This window comes from Culex pipiens, chromosome 2 (assembly GCF_016801865.2).
Source record: "Culex pipiens pallens isolate TS chromosome 2, TS_CPP_V2, whole genome shotgun sequence".
NCBI lineage: Eukaryota > Metazoa > Arthropoda > Insecta > Diptera > Culicidae > Culex > Culex pipiens.
In genome coordinates, this window is record NC_068938.1 from 131,596,622 (window position 1) to 131,621,166 (window position 24,545).

Genomic DNA, 24,545 nt, shown 5'->3' on the forward strand with positions numbered 1-24,545 from the left:
ATCTAAGCTCATTTTAGGACCCAATTGATCGATTTTGTATCATTTCTTTGTGATCGGAAACAGTTTCCTTGAGACATAACTAAACGCCCTGAAGAAGGAGGTACTGAATCCGCTTTTTAAATGCGGCCCCGATACTTTTCAAGATTTACTTTTGAAAAGAACTTTGTCTTAATCTTAAAGCTTTATCTGCGGTGTCCATCGAACATTTTTGGAGATGTCGTGCGTTACCATCGCATGCCCTCGGCACAGTGTTACCACTAGAGATCCTAAATAGGGAGACTGGTCGAAGTGAATTTGACGTACCCAAACAGACACGAGTTTGACGTATCCAAACGAGCATTTGCCTTTACGCCCAGCAAAACTTATCAGTGTTGCCAAGCTCAAAACATACGTTGCCAGATCGATTTAGCCAGCTTAGACCAGTCTCCCTATTTAGGGTCTCTAGTTACCACATGCTCGTCTGTATCAGAGGGTCCAAAAATCTGTCTTATCTGCACCAAGCATGGCGAATATCTGTACCATTATCTGTACGGTATATTTTTTGTAAAAAACTTTTTTTTAACATTGTTGTTGTTGTTAATTCATTTATTTCTGGCAGCTTTAACCTTCTTGGTCATTCGCTGCCCTAACATTTTAACATGCATTTTGAACAATCTTATGACAACACTAAATGCTGATATGCAGCTCGGAAGGAACGCAAAACTTCATATAAAAAAACACCCAAGAAACGGCCAAGGAAAGACGTTTCTTCGCGTGACGTTCCTTCGCGCGATGTTTGTTTGCAAAATGTTCTAGTGAAAAAACTAAAATATCCAGAATTTGTTTATTTTATTGCAACTGAAAGTTATAAATGTATCAATAATTTTGTAATCGATATTATAATATTGAAAATTCCAAATTGCCTTATCATGCCGAATATCAAAAAGCAGAATCTTGAAATTAAAAGGAAGGATTTTGTATTTTGCTTGAAAAGAAATAAACCAAAGGGAAAATCCATAAACACACAGATTTAAAAATACAAATATTAAAAATAAAAAAATCTTAGATTAAAAAAATAAAAAGAAATATGTATACAAAAAAATAATTAAAAATAACAAATTCAAAGCTTAAAAATTCTAATAATTAAAAATTAATAAAATTAAAATAATATAATTTAATAATTCATATATTCAAAATCCTTCAAATAAAAAATTATAATCCAAAAAATTTAAAATTCTAAATAAAAATCAAGAATTTAAAATCATACCCAGATTTAAAATTTAAAAAATTTCAAAGAATTTAGGAAATTAAGAATTTAAGAATTTAAGTTTTTAAGAATTTAAGAATTTAAGAATTTAAGAATTTAAGAATTTAAGAATTTAAGAATGAAAGAATTTAAGAATTTAAGAATTTAAGAATTTAAGAATTTAAGAATTTAAGAATTTAAGAATTTAAGAATTTAAGAATTTAAGAATTTAAGAATTTAAGAATTTAAGAATTTAAGAATTTAAGAATTTAAGAATTTAAGAATTTAAGAATTTAAGAATTTAAGAATTTAAGAATTTAAGAATTTAAGAATTTAAGAATTTAAGAATTTAAGAATTTAAGAATTTAAGAATTTAAGAATTTAAGAATTAAAGAATTTAAGAATTTCAGAATTTCAGATTAATTTAAGTTAGACTGTAATCCATATTCATACAGACTGCAGTCCCGATTGACCTAGTTGACGGTACAAAACATAATTTATAGAAAACTTTCAATAAAATTTACTTTGACCAGATTCCATTTATTAAATAGTTTAATGTGACATAATGGCGTTACCTTTCAAGAAACAAATAATAATGTTTTGAAAAACTAGGATTAATTTTTTTAATATTCAGGCAACTACAAGGCGTTAATATAATTTAAAAATATATTCAAATTAATAAAAAAAATCAATAAACTTTATGACTCATTATTTTCTGTATGATTCAGTACAACTTTTATTAAATTTTTGAAGTATTTTAGATTTTATTTTACCTGTGTTCTCCTTCATTTCAAAATCATTTTTGAGAAGAATGGGAAATTTTGGAAATTATGTTATAACTTTATTAGAACGAAATGCTATAAATAATTTTTATTAGGTCCTTGTCGGTACTGAAACCTGGTTAGCAATGAGTCTGCTATTGAAAATGCAGTTTTCTTAAAACTAAGAAAAACCTAAAACTACAGAGGATCTTGTGTGTAAATGTTAGTGGGAGGGAGCCAATTACCCGCGGCGTATTAAGAGAGACTCCTAGTTCAAAATATTCTAGCATAAATGGATCTAAGATCGTTAAAAATATAAGCATGATCCATTTCTAAACGTTTCAAAAGTTAAACTAGATTTAATCAATGAAAAGTTCTTAAATGTTGAGATAATTGCAATAACTTAACTATTCAATAATATCATTTTGAGTAAGAATCTGTTTTATCCGAAAATCTGTACAAATCAGTACGGTGACCCAAATATCTGTCATCTGTACGTACAGATTCTGTACTCAGATCTTTGCTGAAAATCTGTACCATGACAGATAAATCTGTACATGTGGCAACGCTGCCTCGGCATGACAAGCAGAGGAGATGTCTGCAACGCAACAGTTTTCTGTTGCGTGGAAGCAGCAACATGCCATGCGATACTTTATAAGCTAACATATAAACTCTGGAAGCTTCAGTCACGATCAGAGGTTCATCAGAGACGGTCTTCACGTTGATAATTTTATTGTTCGAGCAATTCCAGCTCAACCCAGGATTTTTCCGGTACTTTTGTACCCGACCCTCTCCGATTTCAATGAAACCATTTAGACATGTTATCCTAGGCCTATATAAGCCATTTTTGTGTACATGGAACCAAAAGTACTCAAAAATGACATTTGAGAAAGGCGTAAGTTTTTTTTTAATATGTTTGTATTTTGTAATTTAAAAATTACTGTATCTCGTTGCTTCGTATCAAAAAGTGGTCAAAGACAAACTGGTAGGAAATTTGATGGGCTTTTTGAAAAAAATACACTGAAAGAAAAATACACGCCACTTCAATGAGATTTTTAAATTTTTAAGTTTAAAAGTTAAATTCTAGAGTTTTTTTTATTAGGCCCTATAAACATATGAAAGACAATAGTTTATTGGTCCATTTTTTTTTTTTTAAACTCTGGTATTTTTTAGGTGATGACGATTTTTTTTCATTTAAATTTTTGAGGAAATAGCCTAACACTCACAAAAAATGCAGGATGGTAAAAAATACAAAAAACATTTTCTAAAACTGTTTTTTTGAAAAGTGGTCTTAACGTCAAAATTTTCAAAAACCGATAGAGGGAATCGATTCCCCAGCCAATTTTACATAAAAGACTCCATATTGATCATTGTCCAATCCTTGTCAAGGTACAGCGGTTTTAAAAATAAAAATGTTGAAAAAATAGGTTTTTTGGTGGTTTTTGGTAATTTCTAATTTCAGACTTGATTTTTCAGTATCGGCAATTTTTTTACCGGAAAACTCGTTTAATTTCCCATAAGTTTGTATTTGACAGCTTATCAATTGGATGTATGGGCTTACAGAGAAAATAGTATATTTTTTTTCAGTGTGGTAGAAACCTGCACTGTTACTGAAAATCGCACTTTGCTGATGTAAAAAAAGTGTAATCGCAGTTGAACTGAAAAAATCGTATGAAAAAGTCCGAAAACGAACTCAGCAAAGTGCGATTTTCAGTTACAGTGTGGACGTCAAATTAGCTTACCGTCAGTGGGGGTAACTGTGGGTCAAAAAACGATACACCTCTCGTAATATTTTCGAGACTGAAAAATCAAGTCTGTCATATAGAAATTACCAAAAACCACCAAAAAAACCTATTTTTTAACATTTTTAGTTTTAAAACCGCTGTAACATCACAAGGATTGGACATAGGACAATGGTCAATGTGGAGACTTTTATGTAAAGTTGTCTGGGGAATCGATTCCCACTATCGTTTTTTGAAAATTTTGACGTTTAGACCACTTTTCAAAAAAACTGTTTTAGTAAAAGATTTTTGTATTTTTTTAGGAGAGAAATACCATCATGCATTTTTTGTGAGTGTTTTTGTAACATCTTAGGCTATTTCCTCAAAAATTTTGAAGGAAAAAAAGAATTATGGCATCACCTTAAAATTTAACTTTTAAAGTTAAAAATTGAAAAAAATCATGGAAGTGGCGTGTTTTTTTTTCGGTGTATTTTTTTCAGAAAGCCCGTCCAATTTCCTACAAGTTTGCCTTTGACCACTTTTTGATACGATGCAACGACTTTTTAAATTACAAAGTACAAAAATATTTAAATAACTTACGCCCTTCTCAAATGGAATTTTTGAGTACAATTGGCTCCATATACACAAAAATGGCTTATATAGGCCTAGAATAACATGTCTAAAAAGTTTCATTGAAATCGGAGAGGGTCGGGTACAAAAGTACCAGAAATATTCCTGATTTGAGCTGGAATTGCTCGCTCACGAACACATTAAAAGACACAACTTGAAAGCAGTTCTTTTCTCTTGCAGATTGCCAGGTGGCTCACCGGAATATCGAAATGATTCGGGACAATGAGGTTGGAACTAATTTAGCAATATGGGTGTCAACATTCATGGTTTTTGGTACTAGTAATGAAAACAGCCACACCATGGAGTTGCTCAGTTCTCTTAGGGAGAAGGTAAAAAAAAAAGATGTATCTTGAAAAATCTGGAGAGGATTGGTCCAAGATGGTTGAAATTTAGGGGTGACGTTCGGGTTGAAATCTTAATAATAGTTAAGTTGTCATTAATCTCAGCAAAATTAAAAAAGGGCACATAAGCAGTTTGACAGTTGCATTTTTTAGTAAAAAAAAAGATTTTATTTCGAGATTTTTTTGCATTGTTCTTTGTCATATTGGTCATGAGTAACATAACCTCCTGCACCTTTTTATTTTGTTTGGTATTTATGGGTCAAAAATCTTTAAAAAAAATACTACGTCATTTGTGGATAGCACCTTACAAAAACAATATTCTCAACAGTTCATCGCCGCTTTTTTGGCTGCCATTTTGGAATACATATTTCCAAAGCACTTAAGAGCAGGTTAACGATCTGCCTTATTTGCGTCTCTTTTACAGTTTTTCACTGTTTTTCAAACCCTTATTTATCTGAAAATTAAAACGTCAAAGTTCGGATGAGTCAACAATGTTACCCTATTTATGGAATTTTACAACCAATAGTTTCACTAAGTTCCACACTTTTAATAAGTCGTTTATTTTTCTAAGTAGTAAAAACTACTATTAACAAGTTCAAAGTTATCAAATCATTACCAATGAAACACAGTTGTTACTCCAATGAGCCATAACACTTTTTTCACTAATTCAACACGGGCTCCATTTTGATTTACTGCCTTCAACTAATAATGAGTTATGTCCTCTTGCTCAAAGTAAATGAGATTTATTTTGGTTCAAAATGCTCAACATAAACTCAACAACCCTACGTCTACAAAAGATCAGCAAATAATGAAAACTTTGTCACAGACTCACAATCCTTTTTCTTCCTATCTCACATCCACCAGCAATAAAATCCCGCAATCAATTTCTTCCCACGCACAAACCTACATACTCACACACGGCGCAAGTCTTCTTTTCCTGGGGAAAGTATTACATCACTGGCCACCCCCTTAACACCACCGAACGCAAACGCAGTCGTGTCACGATCACATGTGGCAAAATCCAAGATGGCGGCGCTCAGATCGACAAACAAAATGGCCGCACAGTTGCGCGATTGCTCAATTTTTCAAAGTCAGTAGGATTTTGAGGAATGAACTTTGCTTTATTTGAACTTAAGTACACTTTTGGTTGTAGTTTACATTGATTTGAATTGAAAATACACTTTTGTACTAACTTTAGATCGAATTGACACACCCTTTTGTTTAAGACCAACAATTTGACAGATGATTGCACTTGTCACACTTTGATTGTTTGCTTTTGTTTGAGGTCACTTTGATCGATCGATTTTTCCCTTCAAATTGCCTAATTTGCATCACCAGAACACATTTTTCACTCTTTAGGTTCGGATCAGTTTCCTGCAAAGGAACCGCAGAGGAAAAAAAAGATAAGATGGCCGTCGTCAACGTTTTGTTGCGCACTGAAAAAAGTGTCCACTGTTTCACTGTAATTTGCAAAGGAAAAACCACATTTCGGACAATTACCTGCAGACTACGAGTTCATCCCGAAATCTATCGACTATTTTATCCAATTTCGGGAAAAGGCTTTTCACGGTCTAATCATCTAATTAATCGCTGGCTAGCACGGCAGTAAGCTGTCAGTCTCGCGAACAACGCACAAACACAGCCTGCTGTGATGGTTCTCCGTAGAATGAGCCGACGACGACGACGATGTTGGGCTACGTGCAATGAACGAACAGCTCTATGGATGTCGACGGCTACGGTGTGTGAGAGTGTCGGTCTCGCGAGCGCGCTACACGGATACTAATGGCCGCGTGAGAAACCAAAACAAACTAAAGCGAAAAAAATAAAATAAAGGGCAACAACAAACACAAATTACCTACGACGGAGGATATTATCGGAAGCACCCAACACTAATGGATTGCCTGTTTTCGGAACCTGAACGCTCAGTGGACCATCAATCCATTCGACTTAGCGTTGCTTAAGCCACCATCGTGGCGGCCATTTTGTAGCAGCGTCCGCCATGTTGGATCTTAAGCCACGTTGTCTTGACGACGCAGTCGTCGGAGTCAACAGCAGTCGTGTCGTAGTAGTCCAAAATGTCACCAAAATCCTCAAATTTACAACAAAACAACCTACAAATGCCCTAATTAACAATTTTCCTCCTCAAACATAACCTACAAAAGTCCGTCCGTTTGAAGCGTTTGCGAAAAGTCTGAAGCGTTCGCCGTCGTCGTCGTCACAGCTTGACGAGTGCGCACTGCCCAAGCGAGTGTTTTACACCATGAGGCAGAAAACAAAAATGGCGACGGCCTCACCGCGACCGAAGCCAACTTTTTCCGATCGCCCAAATGTAGTCAACTACAACCGCAACCCCGGAAAACGGCACCTACCGATAGTTTCACACCCGGAGATGACGAATTTTCACACCAAACGCGATTCGGAACGCAAATTCCGCACGAAAATCACACTTGAAACACGACGGTATTCGCAAGTTTGACGTTTTCGCCGTGATGGCTGCGTATGTTTGGGCTTGAGTGCGGGCTGTCAAACGGTTCTCACTTTTGAGCTAGGTAGGGCGCTCACTCTCGCGGAGCTCTTTCTCATGCCGGGCAAAAGCACGTGGTTGTTGTTATTATTTTTGTTGCTTCATCATAGTCGGTCCGGTCGGACGCGGAGGTAAACATCAGGAAGGATATCATCTGGAGCAACATTTGAAAGGGGCGGTACGACATTGCTCTTACGGCCTTTCGTCCCATTTAAACGCGTGTAATGAAAGGCCGTAAGAGCAATGTCGTACCGCCCCTTTCAAATGTTGCTCCAGTCATATGGTTTTGTAGCATATGATATGTTATGGTGCGTATAGTGTGTGTATGTGTGTGCTTGGCTGTATTTTGATTGCAAGTGACGCCTGCATAATACTGTTGATTACACGAGAGTGATGCAAGTGATGAAGTAGTGTATGATGATAATGTTGATATCGGAATGATGTCACCACAAGTGCACTTCAAATAGAGAAAATTTAATAGTGAGGAGAGCGGTAGAGCGGGTAGAGTTGAGAAAAATAATAAATGCGTTACAAAAACAATAACAATGTGTTTTCTTTTGTAAAAGACTGAAGCAAATTCACGGAGAATAGATATCATTAGTTTGACACTTCTCTGTTCCATCGGGCACCTAATGTTGGCATACTTTGACGTTCAATTTTAGCTAAACAATGTAATTGGGCTAATGTCGAAGTGTAAACAAAGAGTCTATCCTGCTCGTTCCTAACGTAAACATCTAAAACAATTGACCCATTTACATTGTTTTGCTTGAATTACAGTTTCAAAAAGCTTTTTCAACTGGAGCCAAGTGATAAATAGCTATTAAGCTATTAAGGAAGTTTATGGGTTGCAGGATTGAATATGTAATAAATTATTAAATAAGTATTTATTATAAGATTGATATAATTCAAGCGCAGCAAAAATATCTGTGTTTTTATTATAAAAGAGTCCCCGATCACGACAGGATCGATTCCTCAAACTGCTAAACACATTAGAATTTTCCCCAGTTAGTTTAACAAAGTTGCAATAAAAGGTGAAGAACTGTCACTTCGTCGTGATTGTGCTATCTTGTCGCACGAGCACGTGGCTCAATATTCTTGAAAAATGCTTTGTCAATTATGGATGGCATAAATTGCACGTTAACCAAGCGATCTCAATTTTGAGGAGAATCGGATTTAAACTTAAAAGTCAAAGCTTTTTGAAATTCGGGTTCAGTTCAGAAGATTATGCCTTGCAATACCTGCAAAAATGACCTCTTGGGGTTTAATAAGTCAAAATTATGAAGTGGATTCCATAATTCGCATTTCACTACTTCGAGTGTTCGCTAATTCAATTGCTCGCTAATTTGAACATATTTGAATTAAAAGCACTCAAACGTCAAAATTAGTTGTCAAAATAATGCTTACATTTAGTCCCCTTTGTTCTTCGAGTTCTTAGAACGTTGTTTCGTGCTTTTGATAGTTGTCAGATGTTCCTTATAGTGAATTCAGATTCGCCGATTTGCCTGCAGTTACATTCAAATTAACAAATCCGATCTGTATATCTTGACTTTTTTTTGATAAGGTCCTATAAACAAATGTAAACATTGAGTGTATCCCTTTCACACCTTATGTCAAAGTCCATCGGAGTAAGCGGGATACACTCAATGTTTACATTTGTTTATAGGACCTTATCAAAAAAAAGTCAAGATATCAAACATCATGCTAAAAACGCTAAATAACGCTTTTGACCAGCCCCCTGTCACTGTCGCCATGTTTATGAAACCAAAATATTCGATGACGAACATCAAGAAAACAAAGAAGAAAACAAAGGTGTCTACTGTTAGATTTTGAAAAAAAATGCACAGACGTTTGAACCCTGAAAATTTCAGGCAGAATGGTGAGGTCCAAACGACGTCCCATACAAAGGGGTATGCACTATTCGTGGACTCGCTCTTAAATGTTGCACTTGCCGCATGTATTCTCGATCCCCGGTCCCAGATTTTCCCGATCGATTCGGATTCTTCCTTATTTTTTTTTCCTTTAAAAGCTCATTGACCTTGTACTTATTTTAAAAATAATAAGCTTGAGACAAACCTTATCAGCAGATAAATATTCAAAAAATAAATAGAAATCCTACACCCAAAGGAAAAATATGTATGTATGTATGATCCCCATACCCGCAGGCAACTTGGTCCCGAAACACATGTGAGCGCTAGGTGAACAATTCGATCATCTTTTACTCCGTAATCTGTACACCCACGTGCATAAGTTTTTTTATTAATTTAATCTAATCGGTCTTGGATGACGCTGCAGGAATAAGTTGTCTCTGTACATTTACTGTGTGTTTCGCTCAGTACTTGTACAGAGCCAAATTAGAAGACTAAAAGACTTGATCACACACACATACTTCCTCAAATGGCCCTTCGCTGACTTAGTTTTCCGTCCTTTATATCTTCTTCTATGACTCTTAGTCGACCTATCCACCTAAAATTTCATTATCTTTCTTCTAAAATTTGCGTCAGATTTCACCGATAAAGACCGATTAGATTAAATTAACATCAGTTCTCGGTGACCAAAACAATATGGGAATAAGTTTTTTTGCACGAATTTTAATGCTACAAATTCCAGCGCATAGAACAAAATGGTTTCCCTCTTCTCTTCCCAAACGCCGGAAATTTGTAGCGGGTGTAGGGACACTTCGCATAGACGCCCTTGCTCCCATCACGTCACTGAGGGTATGGAGCGACGAGAAATTAATAAGCATGCCCTTCTAGTCGAACCTTCATTAGAGAAGCAGGCAATCCACAACTCACAGCGAACGACCAAGGGAACACCCTACCGCGTATATAGTTAAATTGCCGTGGTTTGTCTTTATTGATCTGAATGAATGTTAGTATAAGTGAAAGAATATTTTGATATTTATATAGGAAAGATCTCACCAAATAAGAAAAACTTCATGGGTCCATCCCGACCGATTCGCCACGAGTCTTCCAGCTTCTAGCATAGAAACAGATCTCGCCTGAACGGATACTGCTGGGGTGTTGATGTGCTGCTGCAAGCCTTGATGAATTTATTTAGACGATTTCTTGGTCTTGGTCCTTGGTCCAAATCCAGCAGCTCGCTGGTATTGATGAGAGCTCGCAGTTCCCGGCACCTTCTGGCTTTCAGCTCGCTGGTATTGATGAGAGCTCGCAGTTACCGGCACCTTCTGGGGTAGCACTCGGCCCGACGAATCGCGGAAAACCGTATTTTCAATGGCACCATCCCGTAATTTGCCTTTAAATTCCACTACACCACACTTTTTTCAAATTCTAGAATTTTTTTCACAAAATGACAGCGAGAAAATTTTTGAACGTCCGAACCCGCGCACAGTTTGCTTCGATCTCTCCTATCAATGTCACCCCGGTCTACGGTACATACTTTAACAAGAAATGGATAAAGTCTGAAGAGTAAAATTGTGGTTTTTGGAAGAAGTCCATCCAATTTATTTATAAAAAGGTATTTAAAATATATTTTTTTTAGTAATGTAAGAATTTTGATTGAAACAAACTTTGAAAATCTGACAATCAAGCGAAAATTATGAGCACCTATGTGATATTTACACAGAAAAAAATATGGAATGTTTGACAGATTTTGTGTCAAAAAATGTGTAATCTCACATAAGAAAATGATGAATTTTTATCAGTTTCTATTGAATATTTATCAGGTTCACATTTTCATACATCTTTTCGGTAATATTACTCAAAAAAGAGTTAATATTCCTACAACATTTTTAACATTCCAAAAATCATTTTTTTTGCTGTGTACATTTATTAAACAAAATCTTGGTAATATCGATCTATATCGATGATAGAGATGAAATAGTAGTTTATGCAACAAGTTGCAAAAAGAGGATTTTTTCAGCACGAGTCGTACATTTATCCAACGAGGTTCACCGAGTTGGATAAATACGACGAGTGCTGAAAAAAATCAAGTTTTGCAACGAGTTCCATACAACATTTTCTGCAATTCCGAAAAACACCCATTGAGTGAAATTTTAAGTCAAATTTTCATGTATTTTGTCAATAAATCGTTTAAATAAAAAAAAATGTTGAAAAGTGTTACTTTTCGAAACAAGTGCTGAAAAGTTCAACTTTTCAGCACCCATTTCAGTGCTGAAAAGTAGAACTTTTCAGCATTTATTTTGAAAAGTGTTGCTATTCGATTCTGTTATTTAAGGTACAGAAAAGTAGGCTATTTCGTCGTTCAAGAATGACAGGAAAAGTAAGTAGTTTCACGACGGAATTGCAAAAAATATATCATGTGCCTCATCATAGGGTAGATAATCGAACCTTTACGTTGAGTCCTCTAAAAATCCAATGAAATGCCTTAAAAAGTTGGAAAATTGGATAAATTTTGGATCACATTCTAATATAAATTTGAGGAAGCCTCAACCTCTTCAAGGTAGTTCAGTACACTGAGCAAAACTTACACAGCTCAACGAAGTGTTCTACACATGATCTGGCCCTGCTGTAAGAGCACTCAAATATCAATCGCAAAACACTTGAAATTTCGATGATTTGCCATGAAATAATGTCAATAGCCAAACACTTGAATTTTAAATGGTGTTGAAAAAAAAAGTACGTACAAGCGATTTACAGGTTCTCGCTTGCTAGTCGTGCACGCTACCACTGCGCCGGCCGGCCAGTTGAAGATGGGAGTGTTTTTTGTGCTATTGGTTCTTGCCTCGCTTCTAGCCTTCGATGAAAGTCGCGCAAAAATCAATCACTGAAACACATTAAATACATGTGGATAATCACGTTGACTTTGAATAGTGCCTGTTTTGGGTAGATCTTAAGATCATTTTCAAGTGTTTTGCTCATCACTTTGAATAGTTCAAGAAGGTGGGACAAATTCATGAGCAAAACAATTGAAAAGCTTGAGCCACCCGAATGAAAATAACATGTTAAAAAATACCAAAAAGTCAACCGCCCAAACACTTGCATTTGATAATGGTTTGGATTGATGTTGAAACACAAACCAATTAGATCTACGATGTGACTTTATTCAATCTTTCAAGTGTTTGGGCACTTGAATAAAAAGTGTGGCATATTTTCAGTGTAGGTGTCCGAAGGCTTCAAATAGTGAGACAATCAAAATCCCCGGGATTTGAACTGACGACCTTGGGATTTTGAGTCCAACTGCCGATCAGCGACTCTATCGAAGCAGGATTTTTATTCTTGGGAGAAGCGAGGCCTCCTTCATACACCTGGAGTGGACAAATCTCGTCCAGAAAAATGCCACCGAGGCCGAATGGGATCGAACCCAGGCCAGTTGGGGTGAAGGCCAACCACGCTTACCACTAAACTACCGAGCCTTTTTTAAAAATACATTTGAAAAATAATTCAGGGTTTTGGAAGTTTTGTTGGAATTAACAAAAACAAACATTTATCTGAAATGATTTTTTCAATACTGATTTTTCAATAAAAATCTTTCACAACAATCATCGTTCTCCTCTCACGTGCTCAGTTTCATAATTCTCTCTTTCTCTCACATTCCAGACACTCACATTCGCCGCGTGCTGCTGAATGGAGCCAGAGGAAAAAGAGAGAGAATCGCGCAATAACTCTGCGATGTTTGCGAGCAAAATACTCCTTCGTTCAGTACATTCTGAGCCGCCGTCGATCGCGATCGTGTTTCTGCTTTATGCTCGCGCGCGATGATCACATCCTAAAGAACTGTTTGTGGGTTGTGTGTTTTTCAGAGTTGGTTCGTTTTCGGAACGTCGGATCGGTTGATTGTGTGAGTGAGAGGTTTTGCTTTACTGAATGATTAACGTTATGAATTAGTGCCCTAGTGCTCCGGTAATGGTTACAATGAACCCAAAGCAATAGTAGGGTGTTTTACTTGTGGGGATCATGATATGATAAAGGAAATTCCAAAGTGAAGTCACCGTTGTTCAATATCCGAAGAACAAGAAGTTTGTTGTGAATGCAAATGACTTAATGCAAAGTGAAGAGATCATCACCAATATGAGTCACCCACTGTGCTGTATTTCGACCGTGACCGTTCCAAGTTGCAAGCATTTTTTTAAGTCAAAGGGGAAGGTCACAAAACGTTCAATACCTCTGAAAATAGCCGACGCTGCAATTCATTGAAAAACGGATTCATTGATTCCAGTCGAGACGGACTTTCTCGCGGCGAGTTGTTATTTTTTGGCGAAATAAATTGGGGCTGATTGAAATGGGTAATTCGGCGAAAACGGGTTTCATGGCAGATTTTCATTTCTTTATTTTGGTCTGCGTTGTTGTTTCGGTTGTTTGCGTGAAAGTGAAGTTGAACTTTTCGGTTGAAGTTCCTCGATTGAAGGTGAATGCTAGGGAACCAGTACTGTTGCCATCACTTAATGATGATGGGGAGAGGACAAAAGCCGGTGTGATTTATTCGTTGCAATTGCCTCAGTTGAATAGTGATTATCATTCTTCGAACGTGTATTCTGAGGAAAACTATTTATTGATTGCTATCGTAGCTTGGTATGTTACTAGAAAAAGTGCAGAACACCTATCGAGTTGATAGTATCACATGATTGCATTTTATTTTCATTATTGTATTTTGATTATTTGTTTATCAAAAGTCGAAATTTGAACCAAACCAAATAATTTGTTAAAGTGAAAAAAGAAATTTAGCATTTCCTAATTAGTTTGGTTGGGCATACTTTTCATCGCCAAAAATAACAGTACAGTACTGAAAAGAACTTTCAGCATCTATTTTAGTACTGAAAAGTTCAACTTTTTAGTTCTTGTTTCGAAGATTTAAACACTCAACCTCCGTTGGTTGGTGAGGGAGCCATTACACTACCGCAAACAAACAAACAAACTCGCACATTTTCGTGTTTGACAGTATGCCAAACTCGCAAACTTGTTTAGGGACCATCCACAAACCACGTGGACACTTTTTTGGAAATCCCAACCCCTCCCCCCCCCCCGTGGACAATTGTCCATACAAAAAAAAACTTTTTTTGTATGGAGCGTGGACAATCGCCATACCGGTTTGCAATCATTATTACTATTATTATTATCATATAGCTAAAAAAAATAAGCTTCAGAGAAAGAAAAAAAAATTGCGGAGAAAATACTTTTTGCGATGCTGTACAACGAAAATTTTTGTACAACTTAAACATGTTAAAAATGATTATAAACGCATGGGAATGCACTTTTAATTGCTTTGGGGGGACAAACACTTGAAAAATATTTGCAACATCCTTACTCTTAACTGAATTGAACAAATTGGATGACATTTTAATAGTTTTTCAGTTTATATCATTCTATAAAAACCAATTCAGTTTAAACCAACTAAAAAAGTGCATGGTTGTAGAGAAATTTAATTTTGCAGACAAAAATTAGTGGTGCTCAGGTGTGACCATGGGCGTTGTGGGTTAAAATCAGGCAATCAAAAATATGAGGTAATTCTGTTTATTTTTTTTATTTGAAAAATTTGCATTTTAAAAATTGCAATATGTAAAGCTTTTTATAAAATCACCGTAAAATTTTTCTATTTTTTTTTTAAATGAGGGAACAACATCGACAATCTGTTAACACTGTTTCAACTTATAAGCACTTTAGTGAAATTTTAGAAACCAGAATTTTAAAGGAGTTTTTTTTTATGTTGGTAAAAGATAATTTTGAAAAACTTTGATGATTTGGCTATACTGCCATTAGCATAAATATCTACTGCCTACCATTAAAAAAACGGCTAATATCCACTTTTGGCAAAAACGAGATATTAGCACCAGGTGGTAGAGGATGTTCCAACGTATCTTCTGAAACTTGAAATTCACTGAAATAGTGTTTAGACTTGGCTGCCGATGCGAAAAACCAAGCGGCTAATATGCCACTCTAATGGAAAATTACATTGAAGGAGGTTTAGTGAGAGATTTGGTGACAAAACGCGTTTTTCTCGGAATACTTGATTTGGCATATTAGCCGAATTTTCAATTATGGGCAGTACAGGTCAATTGAATAACATTTTAAAATAAATTTTACGCAAATTTTATAGAGTCAATTTATCCACTTTTATTGAAACATTTTGAAATTTTACCCTCTACTGTCAAAGATTCATATTTTTCTCATGTTCTTCAGATAAATCTGAGCAACTCATATCATTTGAAAATTTGTTTGTCTTCTTTTATTTTGAGTATTTCTAGATTAAATTTTCAAAAGGTCCTATCTGCTTAGGAAACCCATGACTCATAGGTTGTTTTGAAAATTTACTCTAGATTTTACATTGCATTTAAATATCTTGTAGATTTTTTTAGTAGTTAAGCCATTTTATTTCAGTTACTTTTCGAATAGCTTTTCTCTTGTTAACTGCAAAAGTTTATCTTAACTTTTGCTTACTTAACTGCTTAAAAAGTTATTGTTTCAATTATTTTATTATTGCGCTATTAACGAAGTTATTTTGAATTACTCTCGTTCCAAAGGAAATTTTACTACTCGTTTTGCCTTCCTCACCTTACTGATGAAAGGCTATAAAATCACTCGAAAAATGAACTTCTTAATTCGACCTCTAAGACCCACCTTCACGTATACCTATCGACTCATAATGAAATTCTGAGCAAATGTCTGTGCGTGTGTATGTCTGTAAGTCCGTGCACCCAAATTTGGATCGTTTTGGTCTCATTTGATCCATCTTGGGGTCCCATAAGACCGTAGTTTATATTATGAAGTTTTGTAAAGTACTTCAAAAGTTATGCTAAAAATATGATTTTAGCAAAAGTCCGGCAGATTGTAAAAAGGGTGGTTTTTGTGAGAAAACTTTTCATGTTATAGATTTTTAGAAAGGTTTTTAAAAGACCTTTCTAACGAGTCCAAAAAATTTAAGATCTGACCACCTTATCAAAAGTTATAAGCACTTCGTTTGACACTTTTTTAGTTAGTTGGTCAAAGTCAAACTGAAAAGTGACGAACTTATACTTTTTACACGGGACTCACACTTACTATCAAACCAAAGGATTGGTTTGTGTGTGAGCTCTGTGTAAAAAGGATCTTTGACAACAATTTATTTTTTTAATTTTCTACCATTTTTATGAGTTACAAGCTTTTCCCGGCAAACTTCGTCCTGCCCTTTTTTGGTTTTTTGACGTTTTTAGCTTGTTGTCTTATTCAGGCTCCTGTGATCAAAATTTGATATTACGCAACTCTTCCCATACAATCTGCAGATGTTCCGGAATCGGTCCCAGAGTGACCAAAGTTGTAACTTTTTGGCATAAGAACCTTCCTTGGACTTTTACGAACTCAATGCAACAAAAAGCGCCTCGATCCGACGTTCCGTGTTCAACTGATTCGCGTTCGAACAAAACCATCCAAATTTTTTATATATATAGAAGAAGATTTACTTTATTAAATAGAACAAAGTCGAATGAAAATGATCATAATTTCCCAATATGCTAAACAGTCCTCTTTTCAACGCTCCCTAGTCCGACGGAATTCCTCACTCAAGTACACGACCTTCAACGGGGAGAAAAGCAAAAATATTTTATGGTAGCCGCTGCTGCTGTTGCCTCTACTGTAGCTGTGTGATTGAGTAGTTTGTATTCGTAAAACCGTTCTACAAGTTTACAAGACGCGGAGAGCTCTCTTACATCAGCTGTCACGCTTATTACCGGTCCGGTTGTTCTGCTCTAACACGTGTGATTTTAATCGTTGATATTACAGTACAAAGTGTCTCAGTTTTAATTAGGTAGGTGTTTAAAAAGGGATATATACTTTTTTATGATAAGATTTCATGCAGTTTTACATTCAAAAAAAAATTAAATTAACAGAAATGGAGATAAAAATAGTAAATGATCAAATTATTTTTTTTAAAACATACTTGATTAGGGTGAAAAAAGAAAGAAAGTCTAAAAATACCGACAAACTTCAATCAAAAAGGTGGCAAAGTAGTGCAACGTGATAATACGACAAAACACTTGAACTGCTGCTATCATGTCTCTTTTGTGATGTCTGTCTGACTTATTTTTTTTTGTTCACTACACGGAGTGTGTTGAATAAATAATGCAGCAAATCAAAAAAGAAAAAAAGCAAGCACCGGCCTTATATCAGTAGCAGGTATGACTCGAACAACAGCAGCAGAGCTCCGGCGAGGCGTCGGCGTCACTGCATAAACTGCAACACCATAAAGTGCAACGCTACGAGTTGCTGACTTGGCTCGATTGTTAATGTACGGTATCTCTGATTAAAGCAGACGATTAAATAATAATAACAAAGTCAATAAATACCGTTGCATGTTGATTATTTTTACTGCTGCTGTAAATTCACTAGAGTGTGAATGCATTTCTTGTCAAGTTTAAGTGTAAACTGTCTTTTAATAAAGATATATCTATACATATTTATATAAAAAATTTCGACGGGTTTTTTTTTTTTTTTTTTTTTTTTTTTGTGGGACTTAAGACTACTGCGACCATTTAGTTGATCTATTGTAGTGTACCCCTAATTACTGTCGCATATTTTCAGGGTGACGAGTCACCATTTAGGGTGACCGCCACTGACTGAGGATGCGATATACCCCAGTTTGGCATTGCTTCAAGAATGAAGTCAACAACCGAAGTGGGATTTTCTAAATAAATTTCTGAGGGAGTTAGAGTCCCTTTATTGAAAAATTTAATTCTTTTTGAAATCAGTGCACCACACTCACACAGTAAGTGCTTTGAAGTTTCTACTTCACAGTCACAGAGCCTACAGATATCAGTTTGACTTCGCGTTAGCTTTTTCAAGTGATACCGTGATGGGCAATGTCCTGTAATTAATCCAATGTATATGTTTAGCGACCGTTTATTCAGACCAAGTATTCGCGACGTTTTCTGTTTGCTAGGGGTGATAAACAACTTGGATTGTTTTGCAGATTTCGAGGAAATCCAATTCTGTTGTATCATGGAATTTTCCCATTTTGTAATTTCCATTTTCAAAACGCATTTCGACACTCCACAGAATGGCTCCGGACCAGCAAAAAGGTCATCTGAGCCTTTCCTAGCAAGAAAATCGGCCTTTTCATTCCCTTCAACCCCGCAGTGCCCTGGAACCCAGTACAAAAATACTCGATTTATATTACCCAGTTTTTTCAGAACGGGTTTGTTCGAACGCGAATCAGTTCAACACGGAGCGTCGGATCGGGGTGCTCTTTGTTGCGTTGGGTTCGTAAAAGCCTAAGGAAGGTTTATACGCAGCGCCGTACCTAGGGGTTGGCGCGGTTGGCGACCGCCAAGGGCGCCAGCCCTTTGGGGGCGCCGAAATCGATGATTGTCCAAAATTTTCATGTCAACTATAACATCCTCATTAGATATTTGAAACGGATCTGGTACGTTTCGCCGAATGTCGTTTCGCCGAATGTCGTTTCGCCGACGGTCATTTCGCCGACGGTCATTTCGCCGAATGTCGTTTCGCCGAATGGTACGTTTCGCCGAAAGTCATTTCGCCGAATGGACGTTTCGCCGAATTGAATAAAAATTAATTAAACTTTTTTGTACAATTTATGCTATTTGTTCGCTGCAGTGCCATCTTGTAATTCACTCATGCAAACTTGAGAAGGAGTGGCAAGATAATAATATAATAATTTAAAAAGTAAAGAACGTCTCATGTTTCAAAGAATGCAAAAACTCCCAAAAAATATACAAAAAAAAAAAATGCTTGAAAAACAAAGAATGCAAAAACAAACAGATATAATCTAAATAATAAGCAGCCAATTAAAAGAACTGCTCATGTTTGAAAGAATGCAAAAACTCATAAAAATTATTCAAATAATTTGCTTAAAAAACAAAGAATACAAAAATTTACAGAAATTTTTCAAAATATTATGCTAAAAATCAAAAGAACTGCTCATGTTTGAAAGAATGCGAAACCTACCAAAAATTATAGAAATAATATGCTTAGAAAAACTTATAATGCATAAACTCATCGAAATTTTTGAAAAGTATGCCAAAAATATAGAATGCAAAAACTAACATCAATTTTGCAAAATGTTGTGCTGAAAACCAAAAGAACTGCTCATGTTTGAAAGAATGCAAAAACTCCCAAAAATTATACAAAAAAATCGCTTGAAAAACAAAGAATGCAAAAACAAACAGAAATAATCTTAATAATAAGCAGCCAATCAAAAGAACTGCTAGTGTTTGAAAGAATGCAAAAACTCACAGAAATAATTAAAAAAAAAATATGCTAAAATACAAAGAATGCAAAAACCAACAAAAAAAAATTCAAAACGTTATGCTAAAAATCAAAAGAACTGCTCATGTTTGAAAGAATACAAAAACTCACAAAAATTATACAAATAATTTGCTTAAAAAATAAAGAATGCAAAAACAAACAGAAAAAATCAAAATTATAAGCAGAAAATAAAAAAAAAACTGTTCATGTTTGAAAGAATGCAAAAACTCTCAGAAATAATTTAAAAAATATGCTCAGTAAAGAATGAAAAAACTACCGGTATTTTTCCAAAATGTTATGCTGAAAATCAAAAGAACTCCTCATGTTGGAAAGAATACAAAAAAAATACAAAAAATATACAAATAATATGCTTAAAAAACAAAGAATGCAAAAACTAACCGAAATTTATCAAAATTATAAGCAGAAAATTAAAAGAACTGCTCATGGTTAACAGAACGCAAAAACTCACAGAAATAATTCAAATGATATATTAAAACAAGAATGCAAAAAAGTAACAGAAATTTATGCAAAAACTCACAGAAATGATTTAAAATTGTTTGCTGTAATTAAATAACTGCTTATATTTGAAAGAATGCAAAAACTCGCACAATTATTTTCAACTAGATTTTTTTTCAAGCGATTGTTTATGCATGTTATAATGCATAAACTTATAAAAATAACATACTAAGAAACAAAAATTATGTTTTTAAAAAGATTGCAAAATCACCTTTTAGGGACATTATACTTTTTCAAAATATTTTAATACAATTTGTGTCCATTTTATATATTTATTTTACGATTATTTGTCCCATACGGCGAAACGTCCCATGCGGCGAAACGACTTTCGGCGAAATTACCTTCGGCGAAATGACCGTCGGCGAAACGACATTCGGCGAAATGTCCCGCACCCATTTGAAACAGAAAGGGCGCTGAATCATGAAATAGAATTACAAATAACTAGATAATTTGGTTTAAAATATTAAAAAAAATATTTAGGGGCGTCAAAATCAATTGTATGAATATTTCTACCGAAGCGTTTTTTGAAAATTCTTACTTAATGCTAAATTTATTTTTTCATCAAAGAGGGGCGCTCAAGTGGCAGAAAGGTAATGTTCTCAAAATAAATACACTTTAAAGTTTGGACCGTTGTATAATGAAGTTAAGTCATACCTTCCAGACAAAAAAAAATGCCCTACTATACGTTATTTTCACGTTAATTTGGCTGTGAATCACAATCAGCCAAATTGTGAAAAAATATGGTCATGTTTTGAGCTTCTTTAAAAATAGGAATTATTTTAACATTAAAATATATACCTTTCGCTTGAAATTTTTACGTTCTCAAGTAAAAAAAAAGGCCTTTGAAATATTTTCAGCTCGATTTCCCCTTTTTTAATCAACTTCGTGCATAGAAATTTACATACTCTTTTTCAAAATGCTAGAGTTTTGAATGTGGAAAACTGCTGTAAATTTTCACCGATAAAACCAACATTATTTGTTCAGAACGAGTTGTGGCGCTTTAACCACGGCAAATGTAAAAACAAAAAAATAATATTTTATCAAGGTTTAAAAACATTTGTATAGTTTTGCGCAAAAAATATTTTTCTGGAACATAAAATTGATTTTTCGAATTAAAAATTAATCAATTAATACTGATGAAAATAAAAATCAATGCAAAACATAATTTAAAAAAAATAAAATTATGAAATACGGGCAAATTACTCGTCAATCCTTAGAAATTTTGGAAACTTATGATTGCAAAACAACTGGACAGGTTTATAATGCATTTTAATAGTAGTTTATGCAACAAGTTGCAAAAAGAGGATTTTTTCAGCACGAGTCGTACATTTATCCAACGAGGTTCACCGAGTTGGATAAATACGACGAGTGCTGAAAAAATCAAGTTTTGCAACGAGTTCCATAACATTTTTTGCAATTTCATAACATTTTTTGCAATTTCGAAAAACACCCATTGAGTGAAATTTTAAGTCGAATTTTCACGTATTTTGTCAATAAATCGTTTAAATAAAAAAAAATGTTGAAATGTGTTACTTTTCGAAACAAGTGTAGAAAAGTAGAACTTTTCAGCATTTATTTTGAAAAGTGTTGCTATTCGATTCTGTTATTTTTGGTACAGAAAAGTAGGCTATTTCGTCGTTCAAGAATGACAGGAAAAGTAAGTAGTTTCACGACGGAATTGCAAAATTCACTTTTTTTTAATTCAAGTGTTGGAACCGTGGCCTGTAATTTCATTTTTCTACCTTTTTTATTTTTTTGGTCAGAGTCGAGGGACATAAACTTCAAAAAATATTTGCAAAGGCCTAAATTGATTCGATGAACTAAGCTTGCTGGGATTCCTATCTAGATAGAACAAAGATAGCACACGGGCATCGAGTTATTTATTTTATTCAATTTTGAATAAGGTTTTTTTTTTATTTTTCGATGTAATTAACAAAATAAAATCCATAGCTAAATCAGCTAATTATTTAACGAATCCGGGAAAGTTCTTTGCTTATACAATCAAATACCAGATTAGATCAAATTATGCAGGCTTAGAAATATAAAATTAGCTAATAAGTTATAGCAAAATTTATCATTATTGAGCATTTAATTCTGTGCATTTATCTGAAAAAATAAATAAAAAAAAACAAAAACCTGCTATCATTATCGATTTTATGAAATCAGAGAAAATATTCTGCCAACTTAACTCCTATAATAAAATTTCAATTCAACCTATCTCGAAACGAAAAACCCTATTCAACCTATCTCATATTATCTGAAAAATAAAAAATAAAATAACTGTGTTTATGAATTTGACCATATTAAGGTCTCCAATTGCAATTATAAAATCAAAACTCAAATGAATGCAATCATTGAAAATTGATATCAATTTATCAAAAATTTGGGAGGGGCGCCAAATTGATGCTTCGCCAAGGGCGCCGTGGACCCAAGGTACGGCTCTGTTTATACGCTAACTAATTGACACTTTGGCCACTCTGGAACTGTTTCCGGAGCATCGGCAAATTGCATGGAAAAAGTTACGTAAAATCAAATTTTGATCACAGGAGGCTGAAGCTGAAAACGTCAACAAACGATGACAGAACGAAGTTTGTCGGGTTAGGCTTGTTTATTCTAAAACAAATCAAATCAAATCAAATTATTCGCTCTACAGCATTGCTTTGCCGTTCTCGATTGCGAGATTCCTACTCGAAACTAGGTGTCCGAAGGCTTGATTGTTGAGGCAATTGCAAACCTCTTTTTACACCTTAGCTTCCGTCCACCCCGGGATTCGAACTGACGGCCTTTGGATTGTGAGTCCAACTGCCTACCAGCGACTCCACCGAGACAGGACCCAGGGAGACGACTCCTACACCTGGACTGAGCTAACGACCTAACCTGTTTAGGTTAGTCCGGGGCCAACATTTACTTCCCGTCCGACGGAAGGCGTGATCAGACAAATCTCGTCTCGAAAAATGCCACCGGAACCCAGGCCAACATTGCTTCGGCAGAAGTCTCAGCGGGTGGTCGTGTTTTTTCGCGGTGTGTTTGGCGCGTTTTTCACGGCGATTCCGAGGCGTGTGCGAGCGGACAAGCCCGTTCCGGTGGTCAGAGAGGCCACAATCTGGTCGTCGTGGACACGGCGGCGGTGCAGCAGCGGAAGAGGAACGAGTTCCTGCATCCGAGCAGCAGCAGCAGGAGGAGTGAGCAGCAGCGGCCGCGGAGGCAGCTGAGGCGAGAGACGATCGTTGGTCGGTGGAATCGGCCCCGGAGAGTCGACTGCGGTCGGCGGACCAGTTTTCGGCCAGGCCAGGTCGGAGACAACCCCGTTGTTTACGTGGCTGGCAGCAGGCAGCACAACAACAACAACAAGCGCGCGCAAACGAGCTTCCAGCGCATCCCGCTGCGGGCGGCAGCCAGTGCGGCCAGTTCGGCGGTGAGTGCGAAAGGCGAGTTTTTTGTTTGCATTTAGTTTTTTTTTTTTTTCTCATAGTTTTTTTTTTTTGGTTAGTTTTTTTTTTCTTTTCTCCTTTACTTTTGCGATTAGTTTCATAATTTTCATTTTCGTTTAGTTTATCGCGTTTCTTCGCAAACATGGATCCGACCGAGTCGGACCATGAGGAATTCGACTCCGATTCAACCCTTGAGGGTGACGAGGACGTGGTAATGGAGGACTCTGTTTCGGGAGTTCCTTCAAACACTACCAACAGGGACCTCTTCCTGAAGGATAAGGATGCTGGCGGTAAAGGGGGATCCTCGGACGGGTCTAAGACGAAGAAGCGAAAGCGTCCTAAATCAGATCCGAATCCGGTTCCCCCTCAACCACCAATTCCTCCCTTGACTCCAGACCCGATTCCTCCCTTGACTCCAGACCCGATTCCTCCCTTGACTCCAGAACCGATTCCTCCCAATCCAGATCCAGTTCCTCCAAAAACACCGGTGCCGAATCCGGATCCAAATCCCCCCCCGCCCCTGAATCCTCATTCTCACAAACCGATTCCTCGTCCTCGTCAGTATCAAGAGGGATCGCAAACGGAATGGGTGGTCTTCTTCCGGCCCAAACAGAAGCCGCTAAACTTTGTACAGATCACCAAGGATTTGCAGAAGCACTATCCTGGGGTGGTCGAATGTACCAAGCTGAACAAGAGCAAGCTCCGCGTGATCGTGAACTCCGCGGTGCAAGCTAATCAGATCGTAACTGATCTGCGGTTCTGCATTGAGTACCGTGTTTGGATTCCGGCCCACAAAGTCGAAATCGACGGCGTGGTGACCGATGACAGTCTGTCGCTTGTCGACCTCTCAAGGGCGGTGGGACGCTTCAAGAACCCTAAACTTCCAGCTGTGGAGGTACTCGAGTGCCGGCAACTGGGCAACGTCACCACCGAGGGTGGCCAGAAGAAGTTCATTCCTTCTGCCTCGTTCCGGGTGACTTTTGCCGGGTCAGCTCTTCCGGACTACATTGAGTTGTACAAGCTTCGGCTTCCAGTTCGATTGTACGTTCCGCGAGTGATGAGCTGCGAAAACTGCCAGCAGTTGGGACACACCAAGACCTACTGCAGCAACAAGAGCAAGTGCTCAAAGTGCGCCGGCCCCCACAAGGACGTGGAATGCCAAAAGCAGGCTGAAAAATGCCTGCTTTGTGGCGGGGAACCGCACAAAACTCGACAGTGCCCAAAGTACAAGGAGCGCGAGG

The 24,545-nt window shown here is 36.3% G+C and overlaps 2 protein-coding genes across 4 annotated transcripts in view; one reads left to right on the forward strand and one right to left on the reverse strand.

Annotated features, from left to right (window-relative positions):
- Window positions 1–24,545, reverse strand: part of LOC120415322 (uncharacterized) — a 101,423-nt gene that overhangs the window by 14,770 nt on the left and 62,108 nt on the right. The window contains exon 1 of one of the 3 annotated variants that reach the window (XM_039576805.2): window positions 7,048–7,237. The exons of 1 other annotated variant lie outside the window; for it this stretch is intronic. The gene's annotated coding sequence lies outside the window, so the exon portion shown is untranslated. Of the gene's footprint in view, window positions 1–6,178; window positions 6,487–7,047; window positions 7,238–24,545 lie in introns of those variants that run through there. One more of the 3 variants, XM_039576806.1, reaches the window with a different exon arrangement.
- The window catches only part of LOC120415323 (phospholipase D2), a 39,771-nt gene continuing 28,038 nt past the window's right edge, over window positions 12,813–24,545 (forward strand). The window contains exon 1 of the mRNA XM_039576808.2: window positions 12,813–12,962. The gene's annotated coding sequence lies outside the window, so the exon portion shown is untranslated. The remainder of the gene's footprint in view (window positions 12,963–24,545) is intronic.